Genomic DNA, 1,552 nt, shown 5'->3' with positions numbered 1-1,552 from the left:
ACACACACACACACACACACACACACACACACACACACACACACACACACAAACACATATATACACACACGCACTATTTTTTCTCACCTACCGTACGGTTTTATTATCTTTTCCCCTCTTGTAAGTGTCAGCGGTTTAATCCCCAGAGGTCTCATCAGTACACAGTTCCAATATTTCCACGCGGCAGATAAATCACACCTTGGTACATAGATAAGAAAGCTTAGAAGGCAGATATAACAAACAGGGGAATTTCTAGCTAGGGGATCATAGCAGCCTTTTGTCCCCGGACCGTATCGTGTCTAGAAATAATAGAATGCTTACTCATAACAGAACGGGGTGGTGGGGCTTTGAGTGTGTTTTGGGACTGACAGAAACACACAAAAAAGGAAATTCTGAAGACAGACAAAACTTTTAAAATTTTATATGTGACACAGTTTTAAAAAGTACATAATGTACCATAACGACAGTTTAAGAGTGTGTTGAAGTCTATATCCGAATTGTAAAAAAAGAAAAGCAAAAATTATGCCCTGACGTAAAATAGCGTCTCTACAGGGGAGTGCAAAGTCTCCAAGTGCAAATGAGTTCCAATCAAAAAGCGCTGGTAACATTGCGAGGTTCTCGCTATTGGAATAATAATATCCTTTTCTTTATCTACCCTTTTGCCTTCTGATCTACACGTGTGACTGGTTGACACCTAGCATACATTTCTGAAAACAATCAAACGTGTTCTATCGTCCGCCATTGTTAGACAATCACCTGTACAAAGGGCGACTTCTTATTGCCTCCTTTCGCTTTTCTTTTTGACATTATAATGATACGCCCATCTGTCTGGGAGAGCCACTTTTCTATTCGGCAATGAATGGTGTGTCTTAGACAAATTCGATTGTAGGTTACTTCGTCTGTGCCAAGGTCGAAACCCTTCTTCAAGCTCAATCATCTGAAACAACAAACCAAAACAAACCAAAAGAAAAAGAAAAATAACAAATATAAAAGAAAAGAAACAGACAAATTATTCTGCCTGCTATCCCGCGCTCCTCCCAAACCGGTATCCCCACACACCCTCCGTAGGTGGTTGGCGGGTGCTCTGGTGTGGCTTGCTTCTTCTTTCCTATCAAACATCTATCGTCCTTATCTCTCCTTCTTTTTTGTGTAACTATGTTACTTTCTTGTAGCTCATCTATTCTTCAGCACTTATATGACCTTGTTGTGTTGCAAGTACCGTACAATTCATACTAAAACGAACACTAACACACCGACCACCTCTTTCTTCCTCATCTTCCCCTTTCCAGTTTCTCTCCTGGACCCAGGCACCACCCCCACCCCCTCCCCCACCCTCCCTACCAACCTCCGTTCACACGTCCGCAGTATAATCAAGCACGTATTGTATTACCTTTCCGACATCAAAGCGGCCGATGGCTTACAAGTGCCCCAGAGAATGGCAACCATTGACTAGGTTCGACAGATTGATTTATCGGTCCATTGAGAAACCTGACCATGTGGATTTTCTGGCTCTCCTCCACCCCTTCTTCTCCTCCATCTCTCTCTCTCTCTC

At 42.7% G+C, this 1,552-nt stretch overlaps 1 protein-coding gene across 1 annotated transcript in view; it reads left to right on the top strand.

Annotated features, from left to right (window-relative positions):
• The window catches only part of LOC101854584 (microtubule-associated protein futsch), a 189,467-nt gene that overhangs the window by 164,346 nt on the left and 23,569 nt on the right, over positions 1-1,552 (top strand). The window lies entirely within an intron of this gene.

Source organism: Aplysia californica, unplaced genomic scaffold (genome assembly GCF_000002075.1).
Source record: "Aplysia californica isolate F4 #8 unplaced genomic scaffold, AplCal3.0 scaffold00318, whole genome shotgun sequence".
NCBI classification, from domain to species: domain Eukaryota; kingdom Metazoa; phylum Mollusca; class Gastropoda; order Aplysiida; family Aplysiidae; genus Aplysia; species Aplysia californica.
This window is presented reverse-complemented; position numbering and strand designations above follow the sequence as displayed.